The 23,396-nt window shown below is 45.0% G+C and overlaps 12 non-coding genes and 1 pseudogene across 12 annotated transcripts; 3 read left to right on the top strand and 10 right to left on the bottom strand.

The window, feature by feature from the left end:
* The first annotated feature begins 111 nt into the window (after positions 1–111).
* On the top strand, positions 112–227 carry LOC134991970 (U5 spliceosomal RNA). The gene has a single exon (XR_010196170.1). It is a non-coding gene; the product is annotated as a U5 spliceosomal RNA (small nuclear RNA).
* Positions 228–497: 270 nt separating this feature from the next.
* On the top strand, positions 498–614 carry LOC134992074 (U5 spliceosomal RNA). Its single transcript, XR_010196268.1, has one exon. It is a non-coding gene; the product is annotated as a U5 spliceosomal RNA (small nuclear RNA).
* A 286-nt stretch (positions 615–900) lies between these two features.
* On the top strand, positions 901–1,016 carry LOC134991981 (U5 spliceosomal RNA). The gene has a single exon (XR_010196180.1). It is a non-coding gene; the product is annotated as a U5 spliceosomal RNA (small nuclear RNA).
* A 6,628-nt stretch (positions 1,017–7,644) lies between these two features.
* On the bottom strand, positions 7,645–7,808 carry LOC134992537 (U1 spliceosomal RNA). Its single transcript, XR_010196690.1, has one exon. It is a non-coding gene; the product is annotated as a U1 spliceosomal RNA (small nuclear RNA).
* Positions 7,809–8,479: 671 nt separating this feature from the next.
* Positions 8,480–8,642, bottom strand: LOC134991928 (U1 spliceosomal RNA). The gene has a single exon (XR_010196140.1). It is a non-coding gene; the product is annotated as a U1 spliceosomal RNA (small nuclear RNA).
* A 152-nt stretch (positions 8,643–8,794) lies between these two features.
* LOC134992216 (U1 spliceosomal RNA) lies at positions 8,795–8,958 on the bottom strand. The gene has a single exon (XR_010196401.1). It is a non-coding gene; the product is annotated as a U1 spliceosomal RNA (small nuclear RNA).
* Positions 8,959–9,629: 671 nt separating this feature from the next.
* LOC134992496 (U1 spliceosomal RNA) lies at positions 9,630–9,792 on the bottom strand. Its single transcript, XR_010196655.1, has one exon. It is a non-coding gene; the product is annotated as a U1 spliceosomal RNA (small nuclear RNA).
* Positions 9,793–9,944: 152 nt separating this feature from the next.
* On the bottom strand, positions 9,945–10,108 carry LOC134992124 (U1 spliceosomal RNA). The gene has a single exon (XR_010196315.1). It is a non-coding gene; the product is annotated as a U1 spliceosomal RNA (small nuclear RNA).
* Positions 10,109–10,810: 702 nt separating this feature from the next.
* Positions 10,811–10,945, bottom strand: LOC134991917 (U1 spliceosomal RNA; annotated as a pseudogene).
* Positions 10,946–11,097: 152 nt separating this feature from the next.
* On the bottom strand, positions 11,098–11,261 carry LOC134992294 (U1 spliceosomal RNA). Its single transcript, XR_010196475.1, has one exon. It is a non-coding gene; the product is annotated as a U1 spliceosomal RNA (small nuclear RNA).
* A 6,430-nt stretch (positions 11,262–17,691) lies between these two features.
* LOC134992164 (U1 spliceosomal RNA) lies at positions 17,692–17,855 on the bottom strand. Its single transcript, XR_010196352.1, has one exon. It is a non-coding gene; the product is annotated as a U1 spliceosomal RNA (small nuclear RNA).
* Positions 17,856–18,510: 655 nt separating this feature from the next.
* LOC134992381 (U1 spliceosomal RNA) lies at positions 18,511–18,673 on the bottom strand. Its single transcript, XR_010196554.1, has one exon. It is a non-coding gene; the product is annotated as a U1 spliceosomal RNA (small nuclear RNA).
* A 152-nt stretch (positions 18,674–18,825) lies between these two features.
* LOC134992252 (U1 spliceosomal RNA) lies at positions 18,826–18,989 on the bottom strand. Its single transcript, XR_010196436.1, has one exon. It is a non-coding gene; the product is annotated as a U1 spliceosomal RNA (small nuclear RNA).
* Positions 18,990–23,396: the final 4,407 nt, after the last annotated feature.

Raw genomic sequence — 23,396 nt, 5'->3', positions numbered from 1 at the left:
AGGCACATCTCTGTCAAGTAAAGGAGATTCAACTGAGGCAGCACAAGGGAACTCTCATCTGGGGACAACAACTGCAGGGAGAACACATATTTTCAGATGAAAATCTTGGTCATGCTCTGGTTTCTCTTCAGAACGAACAAATCTTTCGCCTTTTACTAAAGATTTCCGTGGAGAGGAGCAAAACTGAGTTTTACCTCAATTTTTGCATGCCCCATCTTTTTGGGGTTTCTTTTATCGGTTTAAAGATAGAATGAGTGTGCTTTAATGAAAGCTCATTTGCATAGAAATTACAGTAAATGTTTGTTTCTTTTCAAACAGAACTTTCTTGACCATGCTACTTGCTTGAAAGATCTGGGAGCACATGGAATACAGTACAAACCATGCTTATAGCAAGGAGAAGCCAGGTGAGAAATCTGCTTTCTTTCAAATTGGGCGCTCACTTTGATCTGAATGAGGACTGCTGGCATGGCACTCAGGCGACAGGTGGAATCTTGGTCATGCTCTGGTTTCTCTTCAGAATGAACAAATCTTTCGCCTTTTATTAAAGATTATCCGTGGAGAGGAGCAAAACTGAGTTTTATCTCAATTTTTGCATGCCCCATATTATTGGGGTTTCTTTTATCAGTTTAAAGACAGAACGAGTGAGCTTTCTTGTTGGCTTTAATGTAAGTTTATTTGTATAACAATGACAGTAAATGTCTGTTTCTTTTCAAGCAGAACTTTCTTGACCATACTAATTGCTTGAAAGATCTGGGAGCACATGGAAAAGAGTACAAACCATGCTTATAGCAAGGGGAAGCCTGGTGAGAAATCTGCTTTCTTTCTTTCATATTGGGTGCTCACTTTGAGCTGAATGAGGACTGCTGGCATGGCACTCAGGCGACAGGTGGAATCTTGGTCATGCTCTGGTTTCTCTTCAGAACGAACAAATCTTTCGCCTTTTACTAAAGATTTCCGTGGAGAGGAGCAAAACTGAGTTTTATCTAAATTTTTGCATGCCCCATATTATTGGGGTTTCTTTTATCTGTTTAAAGACAGAACGAGTGTGCTTTCTTGTTAGCTTTAATGTAAGTTGCCATAGATGCAGTGAAACACGCGTGTAGGGCACGGCGTGTCCTCGTGTATTTGACTCATGTGAAATGTTATAAAACAAAAATATATGATTATGATGTTAGCTGTTAGTCTCCACTAATAGGGAATAGAAGCTGAGCTATAAGAAAGGAATACACTAGATATGATGTCACTTAGCAATTACAATGTCTAAAGTGCATACAGATAGCTACTAATAACTCTTGATAAGAAAGTATATCAGTGTGGGTATATTTATATGATGGGATATTGGGACTAGTGAATATATATCACTCCTGCTGTCCAGATTGGCAATAACCAGACAATTATGATAAGAGTAGAGATGTCACATGGGCTGCTATAGATATTAATTTAATGCTGTATGTGTCATTTGTTACAAATGGATACATTTTCTATGAGTCAGCCTAGCAGCTGCATGTTCTAACAGAACACTATCCTCACACAGAATCTGCTAACCTTGAGATAACTAAATGACAGTGTGTAACAGTCTCTTTACTATAAGACTGTTACAAAGTAATATATATATTTGAAGTCAGTCTAGCAGCTGTGTGTTCCAGCAGTTTATAAGACAAAGAAAATCTCCTATTGTGGAATCTAGACACATGGGACTGCTGGCCTGTGTCATACTATTTCTATGTAATACCAGTAACATGTATATAACTGTTACATAATTGTTACAAATGGATAAATCTTTGAGTCAGCCTAGCAGCTGCATGTCCTAACAGGACACCATAAATCCTTTACAGTGTAACAAATTGATTGGTAACACTTAAAGGCTGGAGAGCAGTTATATGCCTTACTAGCATACTCAATATACCACATTATTACACCAGTTACCACGATTATTGACAGCGCATTTGATATATTATATTACCCTCACACTGAGTCTGTTTACCTTTAGATAACTAAGTGACCGAATATGTAACAGTTTCTCTATCATAAGACTGTTACAAAGTGAGATAGATATATTTGGAAGTCAGTCAAACAGCTGTGTGTTTCAGCGGTTTATAAGAAAATTCCTCATTGTGGAATCTGGACCACTAAGGGTTATTATATATATAGCACATGGAATTGCCACATCTCCCTATATGATAATTTCATTACACTGTAACATAATAAGAATTAACTCTTTAACAGTGTAAATAGAGAGTAATGAATCTCTGACACATGGAATATATTATTTCTTAGATGAATTGGATAAACCATTATGACAGACACTTTGCTTCCTAATAAGAATTGAGGTGGCTATACCTCTAAGGAAAGCATTATTGCCTACGCCTAGATCAGATTAAATAAGATCTGGCTGAATATATGAAGGAAGGTTGCTATTTATATGAGAATTGGAATTGCTATATTCCTTAAGGCAACCCCACCGATTGATATATGTTGTCAATTAAGTATATCTGAACGGCTATATCTGGACCAGATTTAATAAGATCTGGCTGATTATATGAAGGAGGGCTGCTATTTATATTGGAATTGCCATATTCCTTAAGGCAACCGCACCTGTTGGTTTATCTCGCCAATTAACTATATCTAAACAGCTAAATTAAAGCTATTCATCATTTTTTTAGTTTGGATATTAATAAATATGATCTTTCCATGATGCATAGAGATTTCCCTATCAAGTGATTCCTTATCCGATATAGAAAGCTATCCCCCTATGGTATTGAATTTAGGAATATAGTCTTAGGGGACACAGAGAAATAAGTGATCCCCATCTACCTAAGCACCCCACAAATTGGAGGTTAGCTTACCGGTTATACTCAATCACCCCCACAAATTCGCCAATGGGGATGGCTTCCCGGGAGGTAACCCCTATTGAGTGAAGGGAGTATATAGGATACGACCCAGTGGTACCTGACGACATAGATACTAACAGCTATTTAATAACATTACGCTAGAAAGTGATTATTAGCAACATATATATCTATATAAACAACCCCGCCAGGGTTGTGCCTTCAAAAATAATCACACACGGACACGCTTTTTAAAACTTTTTTTCACATCTCTTTATTCTTCTTATGCACATGTATGTTAGTTCTGTGATTTTAACCTTTATGTTTCACTGCAGTTTGGGATAATAATATTAATATTTATCCAATTTTAATACATACTTAATAAAGGTTATATTTTATGATTCATTCATTCTGTCCAGTGCGTCAACAGTGCAGATTTCTTCTTGTTTTTTCTCCCAAATTCTATAACAATGACAGTAAATGTTGTTACTTTTCAAACAGAACTTTCTTGACCATGCTACTTGCTTGAAAGATCTGGGAGCACATGGAAAACAGTACAAACCATGCAGTATCACAAGAGCCTTTATTTGATCTTTCATGAAGATAGAGCAGAATTGAGGACACGTCAACAATTTCTGCCGAAGGTGGTTCATCTTTCCACATGGTGCCTTTGGCCACTGACACCTTCGTTGAGTCAAAGTCTCTGGCTGTGGTCAGAACTTTGAAAATTTATGTCACCAGAACGGTTCAGATTAGGAAAACAGAGGCTCTGTTTGTCCTGTATGCTCCCAACAGGATTGGGTGTCCTGCTTCCATGTAGACCATTATGCGCTGGATCTGTGGTAAGATTCAGCATGCTCATTCCACGGCAGGATTGCCGTTACTGAAATAGGTGAAGACCCATTCTACTAGAAAGGTGGGTTCATCCTGGGCAGCTGGTCAGGGAGTCTCGGCATTGCAATTTTGCCGAGCAGCTATTTAGTAAACACTTTTGCTAAGTTTTACAAGTTTGATACCTTGGCTGATGATAACCTCAAGTTGGGTCATTCGGTGCTGCAGAGTCGTACGCACTATCCCACCCGTTCAAGAGCTTTGGTATAACCCCATGGTTCTTAATGTGACCCCAGCATCCTCTAGGTCGTATGAGAAAATAGGATTTTAATACCTACCGGTAAATCCTTTTCTCTTAGTCCGTAGAGGATGCTGGGCACCCGTCCCAGTCCATACTGTGTCTGCAGTTATTACTTGTGGTTATACACATGTTGTGTTATGGTTCTGGTCAGCTTTTTGCTGCAATTGTTCATGCCGTTGGCTTGTGTTCTGTTGAATGCCACGTTCTGCGGCATGCTTAAGGTGTGAGCTGGTAAGATGCTCACCTTAGTTTAACAATAAATCCTTTCCTCGAAATGTCCGTCTCCCTGGGCTCAGTTCCTATAACTGGAGTCTGGAGGAGGGGCATAGAGGGAGGAGCCAGTTCACACCCTTTGAAAGTCTTAAAGTGCCCATGTCTCTTGCGGATCCCGTCTATACCCCATGGTTCTTAATGTGACCCCAGCATCCTCTACGGACTAAGAGAAAAGGATGCCCTTGCGCACTATCCTGACTTCTCCTCCCGTCTGCTTACTTTGTGCCTTCCAACGCACAATGCGAACTACAGGTGGTGCTGCAGGGCCCACACCCTTTTACTTGCCTTACAGAACAGCTCTGGAGCTGTTACAGTGCCCAGCTGCTGCAAGAAATCAGCTTGAATGCTTCAGGGGATGGGGCATGGCCAACATGAGCCCCACACCAAAGGAGGGTGGGGGTGTTTAATGCGAACTAGGGGTCATCCAAGCACCGCAAAAGGCCGCCATGCCCTGCATGCCCCTTTTCTCTTTTCATATGCAGATGAGGGTTCCAGCCAACTTTGGTCCACTGCTTGGATGACATCACCGTATGCAAATCCGTCTTCTGCAGACCTTCCCCCTGGAATGCTTGTACTAGTTGTTGCATATGGTTTGATATTTGATGGTGCTTCAATATTAGGCAGCCTTCCACCCTCCCATGTTCATCTGAACAGATGTGGTCTCCCTGCAGTTGTTGTCCCCAGACGAGAGTTCCCTTGTGCGTCCTCAGTTGAATCTCCTTAACTTGACGGGGGAGGGGCTGCCCGAGCAGCCACCCTCCCCAGCCCTATCCCAACTCATACTTATTTTGCATATGAGATCTCTTGATCATGAAGATTGTTCTCACAGGGTGAGGTTCATCCATTATATTTTAAAATAGGAAGGTACAAATTACATATTTGAATTGCATCTATGTGCTGGATTCAAATGTCCCCCCCCCCTTCCTTTCTCAATTGTGCCCGTCAGCAGCTATTCTAAGGTTGCTGCCAATGGGTGTGACACATTAATTTCTTCTGTGGGGTACACTGGACTCCACAAGGATTCACATTGGGGTGTAGAGTAGGATCTTGATCTGAGGCACCAACCGGCTCAAAGCTTTTGACTGTTCCCAAGATGCTCAGTGCATTCTCCTCTATAACCCCGCTTCCATGAACAGGGAGCTCAGTTTGTAGTTGGTGCCTTCAGTAGCAGGCCTCTTAACAGGGGCCTGCCTCAAGCAGCCTATTCTTAGCTATTAATTTTGACAAGAAAAGAAGAACTTGTTTTATGAGAATCTACAAGGGCTGCAGCAGGCTAGGTCTAATAGACATCTTTACTGCAGCTTCATCACTCCCAGCGGCGCTGTATACTCCCGTGCCCTGGTTGCTGGGTCACTGCAGCGGAGGCTCCAGTTTCTTCCTAAGGTCAGTCACACACACACCGCCCTTCCGGATCACGAGGCCGCTGATGAAGGGGAGCGTGGCCGTAGGGGGTGGACCGTGTGCGCACTGGCGTGGACACTGATTACTGGGCAGCCGCTCCACTAGCCACCAGGTACAGTTAAGGAGCACAGGTCTGGGAGTTTTACTCCTATATTAACCCAATTTTGTACTGCCCGCAGCGCATTGTGATAGGTAATAGGGCCTGATTCAGGTTGGATTGCAATCACAATAAGCGATCCAACTGCAAAAATTGCTAAGAGCATACGCATGTGCCTGCATTTTCTGCGGCACCCCGCAGAGAATGCGATCGCCTCTGCCTGTCAATCGGGGCGGGGGGGGGGGGAGAGGGGGGTCAGCAACACTCCATTTCCAAGTCAGGGATGGAGCGGTGCGGGGGCAAGGCTTCAAAATGGGGTCTGCAACGGAGGAGACACAGGGGGCGTGGTCACAGCGGCTGTATGACATCACATTCAGCCGCTGTGATCACAAAAATGGTGGCGGCTTCCTGCGCGCACATACAGTCTGCACCAGCAGGAGGCTACACCATTTTATATGATCACGCTGAACTGCAGTGCGACTGCAATTACAGCATGGTCAAGAATGGAGGCGTCATGCTCGGTGGCCATGCACTGTCACTGTGCAGGAGCCAGCACCGCACACACACTAGTCCCCGGGTGCAGCCCCCAACCCCCGGGACACCCGGAGCAACAAAATGTAGATTCAGGCCACCAGGCCACGCCCCTACCTATGAAACCATGCCTCCTTTTTACCATTGCACTGCTTATCTGCGCGCACTGCATTACAATCTCCCTCGCCACCTCTCTGGGTGTCACCAGTGATAGTGACACCTCTGCCATGCTTGTAGCAGCTGGTCCTAAGATCTACGCCTCAAGCCCTGAGTGTTTGCCCTTGTGACTTGTTGATCATCATAGCGAAGCAGATGCTTACAGAAAACTGCAGGGGCTTAGATTGAAAATAAAAAAATTGATGGGTATAAGGTAGAGAGGAGCGGGTTCGGTTCTCCGAGAACCGAATTCCCGACGAACTCCACGTGGTTTACACTGGTCCGAGGCAGGCTCGGTTGTTCCCGCCTGACTCGGAAAACCTGAACAAGGGAAAATGTCATCATCCCGCTGTCGGATTCTCGCGAGATTCGGATTCCATATAAAGAGCTGCGCGTTGCCGCCATTTTTACTCGTGCATTGAAGAGAGAGCGGAGAGGACGTGGCTATGTTCTCTCAGTGGAAATCTCAATATCAGTGCTCAGTATCAGTGGTTACTTATTGCTGCTCAGTAATACTAGTAGTGTGTCTCTCCTGCTCAGTGTCAGTTCTCAGTAGTATCCTCATCAGTGCTCAGTATCACTGCTCATTGTCTTGTGCTGCATTGTGGTGCTCAGCATACTACAGTACATTACTAATAGTCCAGTGCTGCATCTTGCTGCTCAGTGTCAGTTCTAGTATCCTCATCAGTGCTCACTATCACTGCTCATTACATTGTGGTGTTCTGTATACTACAGTAACATAGTAATATAGTAACATATAGTAACATAGTTTTTGAGGTTGAATAGAGGCAAATTGCCCATCGTGTTCAACCTGTTTTAAGTTGTGATGATTCTACATACTTGCTGAATAATGTTTTATGACTAGTTAACTACTATAACTCATGTTACCCCCGGATTAACCATGTTGATATTTTAAGTATTATAACCTTGGATAGCTTTTTCATTCAGAAATGTATCCATTCCTTTTTTAAATCCAATTACAGAGTCCGCCATTACCACCTTCCCTGGCAGGGAATTCCACATCCTGATTGCCCTAACAGTGAAGATCATAGTATCTCACCTGGCAGGTAAGTAGGAGTTGGGCTAGAGCTGTGGAGGATTGCTGCTCGGGCACCCCCTGTCAAGTGAAGGAGATCCAACTGAGGCAGCACAAGGGAACTCTCGAAAGAAGAACAAGGCTAGAGGAAGATCTGAGACAAAGAAATCTGACTTTTACCAGAGCTGACCAGAGGAAAGCACAAACACAGTCCCCCACTACCACAAATAATGCAGTCGAGTTTCCCACATTTGGGGAAATCACAGGGGTCAGCATACCCAGAGTGCAATGAATGAACCTCACCCTGGGAGAACAATCTTCATGACCATGGTATCTCCTATGCAAAATAAGTATGATTTGGGATAGGGCTGGGGAGGGCCGCTGCTCAGGCACATCTCTGTCAAGTAAAGGAGATTCAACTGAGGCAACACAAGGGAACTCTCATCTGGGGACAACAACTGCAGGGAGAACACATATTTTCAGATGAACATGGGAGGGCAGAAGGCTGCCTAATACTGAAGCACCCCCAAACAATAAACCAAATGCAACTACTAGTGCAAGCATTCCTGGGGGAAGGCCTGCAGCAGATGGATTTGCATATGGTGATGTCATCCAAGCAGTGGGTCAAAGTTGGCTTCAACCCTCGTCTGCATATGAAAATAAAAATGGGGTGTGCAGGGCATGGCGGCCTTTTGCGGCGCTTGGATGACCCCTAGTTCGCATTAAACACCTCCACCTTCCTTCGGTGTGGGGCTCATGTTGGCTATGCCCCAGCCCCTGAAGCATTCAAGCTGATTTCTTGCAGCAGCTGGGCACTGTAACAGCTCCAGAGCTGCTCTGTAAAGCAAGTAAAAGGGTGTGGGCCCTGCAGCACTACCTGTAGTTTGCATTGTGCTTTGGAAGGCACAAAGTAAGCAGACGGGAGAAGTCAGGATAGTGCACAAGGGCATAGAAGGGAGCGGCTCAAGAAAAGAGAAGTGGAAACAGACAGCAAACTAGGCTGGAGAGAGACCTGAGACAAAGAGATCTGAATTATACGAGAGCCGACCAGAGGAAACACAAATTATGTAATCAAGTGTCCCACATTTGGGGAAATCGTAGGAGCAGCACACCCAGAGTGCATTGGGTGAGCCTTGCCCTGGGAGAAGCACCTTCCTGATCATAGTATCTCACCTGGCAGGTAAGTAGGAGTTGGGCTAGAGCTGGGGAGGGTCGCTGTTCGGGCACCCCCCTGTCAAGTGAAGGAGCTCCAACTGAGGCAGCACAAGGAAACTCTCGAAAAAAGAACAAGGCTAGAGGAAGATCTGAGACAAAGAAATCTGACTTTTACCAGAGCTGACCAGAGGAAAGCACAAACACAGTCCCCCACTACCACAAATAATGCAGTCGAGTTTCCCACATTTGGGGAAATCACAGGGGTCAGCATACCCAGAATGCAATGAATGAACCTCACCCTGGGAGAACAATCTTCATGACAATGGTATCTCCTATGCAAAATATGTATGATTTGGGATAGGGCTGGGGAGGGCCGCTGCTCAGGCACATCTCTGTCAAGTAAAGGAGATTCAACTGAGGCAGCACAAGGGAACTCTCATCTGGGGACAACAACTGCAGGGAGAACACATATTTTCAGATGAACATGGGAGAGCAGAAGGCTGCCTAATACTGAAGCACCCCCAAACAACAAACCAAATGCAACAACTAGTACAAGCATTCCTGGGAAAAGGTCTGCAGAAGACGGATTTGCATATGGTGATGTCATCCAAGCAGTGGGCCAAAGTTGGCTGGAACCCTCATCTGCATATGAAAAGAGAAAAGGGGTATGCAGGGCATGGCGGCCTTTTGCGGCGCTTGGATGACCCTTAGTTCGCATTAAACACCTCCACCCTCCGTCGGTGTGGGGCTCATGTTGGCTATGCCCCAGCCCCTGAAGCATTCAAGCTGATTTCTTGCAGCAGCTGGGCACTGTAACAGCTCCAGAGCTGCTCTGAAAGGCAAGTAAAAGGGTGTGGGCCCTGCAGCACTACCTGTAGTTTGCATTGTGCGTTGGAAGGCACAAAGTAAGCAGACAGGAGAAGTCAGGAGAGTGCACAAGGGCATAGAAGGCAGCGGCTCAAGAAAAGAGAAGTGGAAACAGACAGCAAACTAGGCTGGAGAGAGACCTGAGACAAAGAGATCTGAATTATACGAGAGCCGACCAGGGGAAACACAAATTATGCAGTCAAGTTTCCCACATTTGGGGAAATCGCAGGAGCAGCACACCCAGAGTGCAATGGGTGAGCCTTGCCCTGGGAGAAGCACCTTCATGATCATAGTATCTCACCTGGCAGGTATGTAGGAGTTGGGCTAGAGCTGGGGAGGGTCGCTGCTTGGGTACCCCCCTGTCAAGTGAAGGAGATCAAACTGAGGCAGCACAATGGAACTCTCGAAAGAAGAACAAGGCTAGAGGAAGATCTGAGACAAAGAAATCTGACTTTTACCAGAGCTGACCAGAGGAAAACACAAACACAGTCCCCCACTACCACAAATAATGCAGTTGAGTTTCCCACATTTGGGGAAATCACAGGGGTCAGCATACCCAGAATGCAATGAATGAACCTCACCCTGGGAGAACAATCTTTATGACCATGGTATCTCCTATGCAAAATAAGTATGATTTGGGAAAGGGCTGGGGAGGGCCGCTGCTCAGGCACATCTCTGTCAAGTAAAGGAGATTCAACTGAGGCAGCACAAAGGAACTCTCATCTGGGGACAACAACTGCCGGGAGAACACATATTTTCAGATGAACATGGGAGGGCAGAAGGCTGCCTAATACTGAAGCACCCCCAAACAACAAACCAAATGCAACAACTAGTTCAAGCATTCCAGGGGGAAGGTCTGCAGAAGACGGATTTGCATACAGTGATGTCATCCAAGCAGTGGGCCAAAGTTGGCTGGAACCCTCATCTGCATATGAAAAGAGAAAAGGGGTATGCAGGGCATGGCGGCCTTTTGCGGCGCTTGGATGACCCTTAGTTCGCATTAAACACCCCCACCCTCCTTCGGTGTGGGGCTCATGTTGGCCATGCCCCAGCCCCTGAAGCATTCAAGCTGATTTCTTTCAGCAGCTTGGCACTGTAACAGCTCCAGAGCTGCTCTGTAAGGCAAGTAAAAGGGTGTGGGCCCTGCAGCACTACCTGTAGTTTGCATTGTGCATCGGAAGGCACAAAGTAAGCAGACAGGAGGAGAAGTCAGGATAGTGCACAAGGGTGTAGAAGGGAGGGGCTCAAGAAAAAAGAAGTGGAAACAGACAGCAAACTAGGCTGGAGAGAGACCTGAGACAAAGAGATCTGAATTATATGAGAGCCGACTAGGGGAAACACAAATTATGCAGTCAAGTTTCCCACATTTGGGGAAATCGCAGGGGCAGCACACCCAGAGTGCAATGGGTGAGCCTTGCCCTGGGAGAAGCAACTTCATGATCATAGTATCTAACCTGGCAGGTAAGTAGGAGTTGGGCTAGAGCTGGGGAGGGTCGCTGCTCGGGCACCCCCCTGTCAAGTGAAGGAGATCCAACTGAGGCAGCACAAGGGAACTCTTGAAAGAAGAACAAGGCTAGAGGAAGATCTGAGACAAAGAAATCTGACTTTTACCAGAGCTGACCAGAGGAAAGCACAAACACAGTCCCCCACTACCACAAATAATGCAGTTGAGTTTCCCACATTTGGGGAAATAACAGAGGTCAGCATACCCAGAATGCAATGAATGAACCTAACCCTGGGAGAACAATCTTCATGACCATGTTATCTCCTATGCAAAATAAGTATGATTTGGGATAGGGCTGGGGAGGGCCGCTGCTCAGGCACATCTCTGTCAAGTAAAGGAGATTCAACTGAGGCAGCACAAGGGAACTCTCATCTGGGGACAACAACTGCAGGGAGAACACATATTTTCAGATGAACATGGGAGGGCAGAAGGCTGCCTAATACTGAAGCACCCCCAAACAACAAACCAAATGCAACAACTAGTGCAAGCATTCCTGGGGGAAGGCCTGCCGCAGATGGATTTGCATATGGTGATGTCATCCAAGCAGTGGGTCAAAGTTGGCTTCAACCCTCGTCTGCATATGAAAAGAGAAAAGGGGCATGCAGGGCATGGCGGCCTTTTGCGGCGCTTGGCTGACCCCTAGTTTGCATTAAACACCTCCACCCTCCGTCGGTGTGGGGCTCTTGTTGGCTATGCCCCAGCACCTGAAGCATTCAAGCTGATTTCTTGCTGCAGCTGGGCACTGTAACAGCTCCAGAGCTGCTCTGTAAGGCAAGGTAAAAGGGTGTGGGCCCTGCAGCACTACCTGTAGTTTGCATTGTGCGTTGGAAGGCACAAAGTAAGCAGACAGGAGAAGTCAGGAGAGTGCACAAGGGCATAGAAGGCAGCGGCTCAAGAAAAGAGAAGTGGAAACAGACAGCAAACTAGGCTGGAGAGAGACCTGAGACAAAGAGATCTGAATTACACCAGGTCCGTCATTATATTATATATACCTACAGTAGTTATATATATTTTTTTTTTATATCATTAATTATCATCTCTATACTAGCAGACGCAGTACGGTAGTCCACGGCTGTGGCTATCTCTGTGTCGTCAGTGCTCGTCCATAATTGTATACCTACCTACCTGTGGTGGAAGTTTTTTTCTATCTTCTTCATACTAGTAGTTTAGCAGTCTGCTGACAGTGTCCACCAGGTCCGTCATTATATTATATATACCTACAGTAGTTATATATATATTTTTTTTATATCATTAATTATCATCTCTATACTAGCAGACGCAGTACGGTAGTCCACGGCTGTAGCTACCTCTGTGTCGTCAGTCACTCGTCATCCATAAGTATACTAGTATCCATCCATCTCCATTGTTTACCTGAGGTGCCTTTTAGTTGTGCCTATTAAAATATGGAGAACAAAAATGTTGAGGTTCCAAAAATAGGGAAAGATCAAGATCCACTTCCACCTCGTGCTGAAGCTGCTGCCACTAGTCATGGCCGAGACGATGAAATTCCATCAACGTCGTCTGCCAAGGCCGATGCCCAATGTCATAGTACAGAGCATGTAAAATCCAAAACACAAAAGATCAGTAAAAAAAGGACTCAAAAATCTAAATAAAAATCGTCGGAGGAGAAGCGTAAACTTGCCAATATGCCATTTACCACACGGAGTGGCAAGGAACGGCTGAGGCCCTGGCCTATGTTCATGGCTAGTGGTTCAGCTTCACATGAGGATGGAAGCACTCAGCCTCTCGCTAGAAAAATGAAAAGACTTAAGCTGGCAAAAGCACAGCAAAGAACTGTGCGTTCTTCAAAATCACAAATCCACAAGGAGAGTCCAATTGTGTCGGTTGCGATGCCTGACCTTCCCAACACTGGACGTGAAGAGCATGCACCTTCCACCATTTGCACGCCCCCTGCAAGTGCTGGAAGGAGCACCCGCAGTCCAGTTCCTGATAGTCAGATTAAAGATGTCAGTGTTGAAGTACACCAGGATGAGGAGGATATGGGTGTTGCTGGCGCTGGGGAGGAAATTGACAAGGAGGATTCTGATGGTGAGGTGGTTTGTTTAAGTCAGGCACCCGGCGAGACACCTGTTGTCCGTGGGAGGAATATGGCCATTGACATGCCTGGTGAAAATACCAAAAAAATCAGCTCTTCGGTGTGGAAGTATTTCAACAGAAATGCGGACAACAGGTGTCAAGCCGTGTGTTGCCTTTGTCAAGCTGTAATAAGTAGGGGTAAGGACGTTAACCACCTCGGAACATCCTCCCTTATACGTCACCTGCAGCGCATTCATCATAAGTCAGTGACAAGTTCAAAAACTTTGGGCGACAGCGGAAGCAGTCCACTGACCAGTAAATCCCTTCCTCTTGTAACCAAGCTCACGCAAACCACCCCACCAACTCCCTCAGTGTCAATTTCCTCCTTCCCCAGGAATGCCAATAGTCCTGCAGGCCATGTCACTGACAATTCTGACGAGTTCTCTCCTGCCTGGGATTCCTCCGATGCATCCTTGAGTGTAACGCCTACTGCTGCTGGCGCTGCTGTTGTTGCTGCTGGGAGTCGATGGTCATCCCAGAGGGGAAGTCGTAAGACCACTTTTACTACTTCCACCAAGCAATTGACTGTCCAACAGTCTTTTGCAAGGAAGATGAAATATCACAGCAGTCATCCTGCTGCAAAGCGGATAACTGAGGCCTTGGCATCCTGGGCAGTGAGAAACGTGGTTCCGGTATCCATCATTACTTCAGAGCCAACTATAGACTTGATTGAGGTACTGTGTCCCCGGTACCAAATACCATCTAGGTTCCATTTCTCTAGGCAGGCGATACCGAAAATGTACACAGACCTCAGAAAAAGACTCACCAGTGTCCTAAAAAATGCAGTTGTACCCAATGTCCACTTAACCACGGACATGTGGACAAGTGGAGCAGGGCAGACTCAGGACTATATGACTGTGACAGCCCACTGGGTAGATGTATTGACTCCCGCCGCAAGAACAGCAGCGGCGGCACCAGTAGCAGCATCTCGCAAACGCCAACTCTTTCCTAGGCAGGCTACGCTTTGTATCACCGCTTTCCAGAATACGCACACAGCTGAAAACCTCTTACGGCAACTAAGGAAGATCATCACAGAATGGCTTACCCCAATTGGACTCTCCTGTGGATTTGTGGCATCGGACAACGCCAGCAATATTGTGCGTGCATTATATCTGGGCAAATTCCAGCACGTCCCATGTTTTGCACATACCTTGAATTTGGTGGTGCAGAATTATTTAAAAAACGACAGGGGCGTGCAAGAGATGCTGTCGGTGGCCACAAGAATTGCGGGACACTTTCGGCGTACAGGCACCACGTACAGAAGACTGGAGCAACACCAAAAACGCCTGAACCTGCCCTGCCATCATCTGAAGCAAGAAGTGGTAACGAGGTGGAATTCAACCCTCTATATGCTTCAGAGGATGGAGGAGCAGCAAAAGGCCATTCAAGCCTATACATCTGACCACGATATAGGAGGTGGAATGCACCTGTCTCAAGCGCAGTGGAGAATGATTTCAACGTTGTGCAAGGTTCTGCAACCTTTTGAACTTGCCACACGTGAAGTCAGTTCAGACACTGCCAGCCTGAGTCAGGTCATTCCCGTCATCAGGCTTTTGCAGAAGAAGCTGGAGACATTGAAGGAGGAGCTAAGACAGAGCGATTCCGCTAGGCATGTGGGACTTGTGGATGGAGCCCTTCATTCGCTTAACCAGGATTCACGGGTGGTCAATCTGTTGAAATCAGAGCACTACATTTTGGCCACCGTGCTCGATCCTAGATTTAAAACCTACGTTGTATCTCTCTTTCCGGCAGACACAAGTCTGCAGGGGTTCAAAGACCTGCTGGTGAGAAAATTATCAAGTCAAGCGGAACTTGATCGGTCAACAGCTCCTCCTTCACATTCTCCCGCAATTGGGGGTGCGAGGAAAAGGCTCAGAATTCCGAGCCCACCCGCTGGCGGTGATGCAGGGCAGTCTGGAGCGACTGCTGATGCTGACATCTGGTCCGGACTGAAGGACCTGCCAACGATTACGGACATGTCGTCTACTGTCACTGCATATGATTCTCTCACCATTGAAAGAATGGTGGAGGATTATATGAGTGACCGCATCCAAGTAGGCACGTCAGACAGTCCGTACGTATACTGGCAGGAAAAAGAGGCAATTTGGAGGCCCTTGCACAAACTGGCTTTATTCTACCTAAGTTGCCCTCCCACAAGTGTGTACTCCGAAAGAGTGTTTAGTGCCGCCGCTCACCTTGTCAGCAATCGGCGTACAAGGTTACTTCCAGAAAATGTGGAGAAGATGATGTTCATTAAAATGAATTATAATCAATTTCTCCGTGGAGACATTGACCAGCAGCAATTGCCTCCACAAAGTATACAGGGAGCTGAGATGGTGGATTCCAGTGGGGACGAATTGATAATCTGTGAGGAGGGGGATGTACACGGTGATGAATCGGAGGATGATGAGGTGGACATCTTGCCTCTATAGAGCCAGTTTGTGCAAGGAGAGATTAATTGCTTCTTTTTTGGTGGGGGTCCAAACCAACCCGTCATTTCAGTCACAGTCGTGTGGCAGACCCTGTCACTGAAATGATGGGTTGGTTAAAGTGTGCATGTCCTGTTTATACAACATAAGGGTGGGTGGGAGGGCCCAAGGCAATTCCACCTTGCACCTCTTTTTTCTTTTATTTTTCTTTGCGTCATGTGCTGTTTGGGGAGTGTTTTTTGGAAGGGCCATCCTGCGTGACACTGCAGTGCCACTCCTAGATGGGCCAGGTGTTTGTGTCGGCCACTTGGGTCGCTGAGCTTAGTCACACAGCTACCTCATTGCGCCTCTTTTTTTCTTTGCGTCATGTGCTGTTTGGGGAGTGTTTTTTGGAAGGGCCATCCTGCGTGACACTGCAGTGACACTCCTAGATGGGCCAGGTGTTTGTGTCGTCCACTTGGGTCGCTGAGCTTAGTCACACAGCTACCTCATTGCGCCTCTTTTTTTCTTTGCGTCATGTGCTGTTTGGGGAGTGTTTTTTGGAAGGGCCATCCTGCGTGACACTGCAGTGCCACTCCTAGATGGGCCAGGTGTTTGTGTCGGCCACTTGGGTCGCTGAGCTTAGTCACACAGCTACCTCATTGCGCCTCTTTTTTTCTTTGCGTCATGTGCTGTTTGGGGAGTGTTTTTTGGAAGGGCCATCATGCGTGACACTGCAGTGCCACTCCTAGATGGGCCAGGTGTTTGTGTCGGCCACTTGGGTCACTGAGCTTAGTCATCCAGCGACCTCGGTGCAAATTTTAGGACTAAAAATAATATTGTGAGGTGTGAGGTGTTAAGAATAGACTGAAAATGAGTGGAAATTGTGGTTATTGAGGTTAATAATACTTTGGGATCAAAATGACTCCCAAATTCTATGATTTAAGCTGTTTTTTAGGGTTTTTTGAAAAAAACACCCGAATCCAAAACACACCCGAATCCGACAAAAAAAATTCGGTGAGGTTTAGCCAAAACGCGTTCGAACCCAAAACACGGCCGCGGAACCGAACCCAAAACCAAAACACAAAACCCGAAAAATTTTCCGGTGCACATCTCTAGTGGCCATGCCATGTCACTGTGCAGGAGCCAGCACCGCTCACACACTAGTCCCCGGTGCAGCCCCCAACCCCCGGGACACCCGGAGCAACAAAATGTAGATTCAGGCCACCAGGCCACGCCCCTACCTATGAAACCATGCCTCCTTTTTACCATTGCGCTGCTTATCTGCGCGCACTGCATTACAATCTCCCTCGCCACCTCTCTGGGTGTCACCAGTGATAGTGACACCTCTGCCATGCTTGTAGCAGCTGGTCCTAAGATCTACGCCTCAAGCCCTGAGTGTTTGCCCTTGTGACTTGTTGATCATCATAGCAAAGCAGATGCTTACAGAAAACTGCAGGGGCTTAGATTGAAAATAAAAAAAATTGATGGGTATAAGGTAGAGAGGAGCGGGTTCGGTTCTCCGAGAACCGAATTCCCCACGAACTCCACGTGGTTTACACTGGTACGAGGCAGGCTCGGTTGTTCCCGCCTGACTCGGAAAACCTGAACAAGGGAAAATGTCATCATCCCGCTGTCGGATTCTCGCGAGATTCGGATTCCGTATAAAGAGCTGCGCGTTGCCGCCATTTTTACTCGTGCATTGAAGAGAGAGCGGAGAGGACGTGGCTATGTTCTCTCAGTGGAAATCTCAATATCAGTGCTCAGTATCAGTGGATACTTATTGCTGCTCAGTAATACTAGTAGTGTGTCTCTCCTGCTCAGTGTCAGTTCTCAGTAGTATCCTCATCAGTGCTCAGTATCACTGCTCATTGTCTTGTGCTGCATTGTTGTGCTCAGCATACTACAGTACATTACTAATAGTCCAGTGCTGCATCTTGCTGCTCAGTGTCAGTTCTAGTATCCTCATCAGTGCTCACTATCCCTGGCAGGGAATTCCACATCCTGATTGCCCTAACAGTGAAGATCATAGTATCTCTCCTGGCAGGTAAGTAGGAGTTGGGCCAGAGCTGTGGAGGATTGCTGCTCGGGCACCCCCTGTCAAGTGAAGGAGATCCAACTGAGGCAGCACAAGGGAACTCTCGAAAGAAGAACAAGGCTAGAGGAAGATCTGAGACAAAGAAATCTGACTTTTACCAGAGCTGACCAGAGGAAAGCACAAACACAGTCCCCCACTACCACAAATAATGCAGTCGAGTTTCCCACATTTGGGGAAATCACAGGGGTCAGCATACCCAGAATGCAATGAATGAACCTCACCCTGGGAGAACAATCTTCATGACCATGGTATCGCCTATGCAAAATAAGTATGATTTGGGATAGGGCTGGGGAGGGCCGCTGCTCAGGCACATCTCTGTCAAGTAAAGGAGATTCAACTGAGGCAGCACAAGGGAACTCTCATCTGGAGACAACAACTGCAGGGAGAACACATATTTTCAGATGAACATGGGAGGGCAGAAGGCTGCCTAATACTGAAGCACCCCCAAACAACAAACCAAATGCAACAACTAGTACAAGCATTCCTGGGGGAAGTTCTGCAGAAGATGGATTTGCATACGGTGATGTCATCCAAGCAGTGGGCCAAAGTTGGCTGGAACCCTCATCTGCATATGAAAAGAGAAAAGGGGTATGCAGGGCATGGCGGCCTTTTGCGGCGCTTGGATGACCCTTAGTTCGCATTAAACACCCCCACCCTCCTTCGGTGTGGGGCTCATGTTGACAATGCCCCAGCCCCTGAAGCATTCAAGCTGATTTCTTACAGCAGCTTGGCACTGTAACAGCTCCAGAGCTGCTCTGTAAGGCAAGTAAAAGGGTGTGTAGTTTGCATTGTGCATTGGAAGGCACAAAGTAAGCAGACAGGAGGAGAAGTCAGGATAGTGCACAAGGGTATAAAAGGGAGGGGCTCAAGAAAAAAGAAGTGGAAACAGACAGCAAACTAGGCTGGAGAGAGACCTGAGACAAAGAGATCTGAATTATACGAGAGCCGACCAGGGGAAACACAAATTATGCAGTCAAGTTTCCCACATTTGGGGAAATCGCAGGGGCAGCACACCCAGAGTGCAATGGGTGAGCCTTGCCCTGGGAGAAGCACCTTCATGATCATAGTATCTCACCTGGCAGGTAAGTAGGAGTTGGGCTTGAGCTGGGGAGGGTCGCTGCTCGGGCACCCCCCTGTCAAGTGAAGGAGATCCAACTGAGGCAGCACAAGGGAACTCTCGAAAGAAGAACAAGGCTAGAGGAAGATCTGAAACAAAGAAATCTGACTTTTACCAGAGCTGACCAGAGGAAAACACAAACACAGTCCCCCACTACCACAAATAATGCAGTCGAGTTACCCACATTTGGGGAAATCACAGGGGTCAGCATACCCAGAATGCAATGAATGAACCTCACCCTGGGAGAATAATCTTCATGACCATGGTATCTCCTATGCAAAATAAGTATGATTTGGGATAGGGCTGGGGAGGGCCGCTGCTCAGGCACATCTCTGTCAAGTAAAGGAGATTCAACTGAGGCAGCACAAGGGAACTCCAGCATCCTCTACAGACTAAGAGAAAAGGATTTACCGGTAGGTATTAAAATCCTATTTTCTCATACGACCTAGAGGATGCTGGGGTCACATTAAGAACCATGGGGTTATACCAAAGCTCTTGAACGGGTGGAAGAGTGCGTACGACTCTGCAGCACCGAATGACCCAACTTGAGGTTATCATCGGCAAGGATGCAGTGGCGTTAATGTTTCCTGGTGTCAACCTGTATTATTTCAGTAGATATTGAAATGAGGATGCATCTTGCTGCCTTTCCAATGAAGCAAGTTTAATTTAGTAATAGGTGAAAAACCATCCCTACAAAGATGTTAATCAGATACTTGGCTTTGTGGACACTTTTCAGAGAACAAATTTGTTAGCATAAAAATAAAGCCAGAAAATGAAGAGCTGTTTAATCACTCAATTGGATTTTTTTGCCAGCATATTTCTTTTTCTCTGCAAACCACTGCTAAATTGTGCTTCCTAGCTGTTTTTATAAAATCACTGAATCAAATCTAACTCTGATTACATCAGAGAAGGCCAGGTACCCTACACCATAACAGGGGTTTTTGAAATTTTGACTTGTCTACTTAAAGATCACCAAAATCTGATAACAAGGTCAATTACATCCCTGGGTGGGATTGAACCACCAACCCTTTGGTTAATAACCAATCACACTAACCAATTGCGCCACAGAGACACTTTGCAAAAGTCCATACTGACAAAGGCTAATAAGCATTCATCTAGAACGTTTCCTAGAAAAACTTTAAAAAGTCAATAATCTGGAGAGTTTTTGTAAGATGTTTCTTCCATCAACCAACGAAGAAACACATTGTTACTTTCCCATGATGAGTGAGTGCTTCAAGATCTCTTGCACTTACATGTGCAGCAGAGTACTGTAATGAAAGCATGCTGGGTTCATAACCCAGAGGTAGGCAGATTGAAACTATCCTCTGCTATATGCATTTTTTTTTTGTTAATTAAAGTAATCCAAAACTGGGATTGATATTTTTTCTCTTTTATTTTTACTTAAAGTACAATAACTTTTACCATTTTAATATGTTTTAATAGTATATTGACAGTATTGTTTTCTTTCAAAAATCCACTTAATTTTCTTTACCCGATTATTAAAATGGTAATTGACAAAAACAAACTACATTGTCACCAGAAGAGCAATACAAAATGTACAAGTGATATATTAAAATCATCTTTCCAGCTTGAATTTCAATGATGCATTGGGGCAACGATTTTGTGAGAAACATCTTCACCCTTAAATAAAGATTTTCTTAATTCCTTACCTGTGTGCTAATTAGATATCACCTTGTTTTCACATTAAACAGACTTCCACATGAGAAAGCAGCAAGGATGCAGTGGCGTTAATGTTTCCTGGTGTCAACCTGTATTATTTCAGTAGATATTGAAATGAGGATGCATCTTGCTGCCTTTCCAATGAAGCAAGTTTAATTTAGTAATAGGTGAAAAACCATCCCTACAAAGATGTTAATCCGATACTTGGCTTTGTGGACACTTTTCAGAGAACAAATTTGTTAGCATAAAAATAAAGCCAGAAAATGAAGAGCTGTTTAATCACTCAATTGGATTTTTCTGCCAGCATATTTCATTTTCTCTGCAACCCACTGCTAAATTGTGCTTCCTAGCTGTTTTTTGATAAAATCACTTAATCAAATCTAACTCTGATTACATCAGAGTAGGCCAGGTACCCTACACCATAAGAGGGGGTTTGAAATTTTGACTTGTCTACTTAAAGATCACCAAAATCTGATGACAAGGTCAATAACATCCCTGGGTGGGATTGAACCACCAACCCTTTGGTTAATAACCAAACACACTAACCGATTGCACCACAGAGACACTTTGCAAAAGTAAGGGGGGTACTCACGGAGCGATATTCTAAGCAATCTGACTAGATTGCTTAGAATATCGGCAGGATCGCTCCGTGTGTAGCCCCCTCGGCGATAGCGATGCGCGGCCCCGCACATCGCTATCGCCGCTGCTAGATTGGCCTGCATGCAGGCCAATCTAGCGGGTCGCTCACTTCACCCGCTGGGTGAAGTGAGCGGCCCCCCCGTCTCCCCCCGCACGCTCAGCACAGATCGCGCTGTGCTGAGCGGCAGGAGAGATGTGTGCTGAGCGGTTCGCTCAGCACGCATCTCTCCTTGATCGGCCCGTGAGTACTGGGCTGTACATACTGACAAAGGCTAATAAGCATTCATCTAGAACGTTTCCTAGAAAACTTTAAAAAGTCAATAATCTGGAGAGATTTTGTAAGATGTTTCTTCCATCAACCAATGAAGAAACGCATTGGTACTTTCCCATGATGAGTGAGTGCTTCAGGATCTCTTGCACTTACATGTGCAGCAGAGTACTGCAATGGAAGCATGCTGGGCCCATAACCCAGAGGTAGGCAGATTGAAACTATCCTCCGCTATATGCATTTTTTTTTGTTAATTAAAGTAATCCAAAACTGGGATTGATATTTTTGCTCTTTTATTTTTACTTAAAGTACAATAATTTTTACCATTTTAATTTGTTTTAATAGTATATTGACAGTATTGTTTTCTTTCAAAAATCCACTTAATTTTCTTTACCCTATTATTAAAATGGTAATTGACAAAAACAAACTACATTGTCACCAGAAGAGCAATACAAAATGTACAAGTGATATATTAAAATCATCTTTCCAGCTTGAATTTCAATGATGCATTGGGGCAACGATTTTGTGAGAAACATCTTCACCCTTAAATAAAGATTTTCTTAATTCCTTACCTGTGTGCTAATTAGATATCACCTTGTTTTCACATTAAACAGACTTCCACATGAGAAAGCAGCAAGGATGCAGTGGCGTTAATGTTTCCTGGTGTCAACCTGTATTATTTCAGTAGATATTGAAATGAGGATGCATCTTGCTGCCTTTCCAATGAAGCAAGTTTAATTTAGTAATAGGTGAAAAACCATCCCTACAAAGATGTTAATCAGATACTTGGCTTTGTGGACACTTTTCAGAGAACAAATTTGTTAGCATAAAAATAAAGCCAGAAAATGAAGAGCTGTTTAATCACTCAATTGGATTTTTTTGCCAGCATATTTCTTTTTCTCTGCAAACCACTGCTAAATTGTGCTTCCTAGCTGTTTTTATAAAATCACTGAATCAAATCTAACTCTGATTACATCAGAGAAGGCCAGGTACCCTACACCATAACAGGGGTTTTTGAAATTTTGACTTGTCTACTTAAAGATCACCAAAATCTGATAACAAGGTCAATTACGTCCCTGGGTGGGATTGAACCACCAACCTTTTGGTTAATAGCCGTACACACTAACTGATTGCGCCACAGCGACACTTTGCAAAAGTACATACTGACAAAGGCTAATAAGCATTCATCTAGAACGTTTCCTAGAAAAACTTTAAATAGTCAATAGTCTGGAGAGTTTTTGTAAGATGTTTCTTCCATCAACCAATGAAGAAACACATTGGTACTTTCCCATGATGAGTGAGTGCTTCAGGATCTCTTGCAATTACATGTGCAGCAGAGTACTGTAATGGAAGCTCGCTGGGTCCATAACCCAGAGGTAGGCAGATTGAAACTATCCTCTGCTATATGCATTTTTTTTTGTTAATTAAAGTAAACCAAAACTGGGATTGATATTTTTGCTCTTTTATTTTTACTTAAAGTACAATAACTTTTACCATTTTAATTTGTTTTAATAGTATATTGACAGTATTGTTTTCTTTCAAAAATCCACTTAATTTTCTTTACCCGATTATTAAAATGGTAATTGACAAAAACAAACTACATTGTCACCAGAAGAGCAATACAAAATGTACAAGTGATATATTAAAATCATCTTTCCAGCTTGGATTTCAATGATGCATTGGGGCAACGATTTTGTGAGAAACATCTTCACCCTTAAATAAAGATTTTCTTAATTCCTTACCTGTGTGCTAATTAGATATCACCTTGTTTTCACATTAAACAGACTTCCACATGAGAAAACAGCAAAGATGCAGTGGCGTTAATGTTTCATGGTGTCAACCTGTATTATTTCCGTAGATATTGAAATGAGGATGCATCTTGCTGCCTTTCCAATGAAGCAAGTTTAATTTAGTAATAGGTGAAAAACCATCCCTACAAAGATGTTAATCAGATACTTGGCTTTGTGGACACTTTTCAGAGAACAAATTTGTTATCATAAAAATAAAGCCAGAAAATGAAGTGCTGTTTAATCACTCAATTGGATTTTTCTGCCAGCATTTTTCTTTTTCTCTGCAACCCACTGCTAAATTGTGCTTCCTAGCTGTTTT

The sequence above is a fragment of the Pseudophryne corroboree genome, unplaced genomic scaffold (assembly GCF_028390025.1).
Source record: "Pseudophryne corroboree isolate aPseCor3 unplaced genomic scaffold, aPseCor3.hap2 scaffold_121, whole genome shotgun sequence".
NCBI lineage: Eukaryota > Metazoa > Chordata > Amphibia > Anura > Myobatrachidae > Pseudophryne > Pseudophryne corroboree.
Note: the sequence above shows the minus strand (reverse complement) of the source record. Positions and strands in the feature narration are given on the sequence as shown.